Genomic DNA, 222 nt, shown 5'->3' on the forward strand with positions numbered 1-222 from the left:
AGTAATTCACTTGTGTATGGTTATGTCAAAGAAAAATACGAGATTACATACGCTTAGAGAAACTAAGGAAGTAACCCATTACATGTATGTTTGTAAATTTTGCTTAGGCCATCGTTTTTTATTTTCACCTTTGAATTTCAAAGTAAATTAGGGATATGTAAATAACAATTATCAACATTAAAATCTTATTCACAACAATGGCTAACAAGAACAGGACAACAG

This window comes from Symphalangus syndactylus, chromosome 8 (assembly GCF_028878055.3).
Source record: "Symphalangus syndactylus isolate Jambi chromosome 8, NHGRI_mSymSyn1-v2.1_pri, whole genome shotgun sequence".
Taxonomy (NCBI): domain Eukaryota; kingdom Metazoa; phylum Chordata; class Mammalia; order Primates; family Hylobatidae; genus Symphalangus; species Symphalangus syndactylus.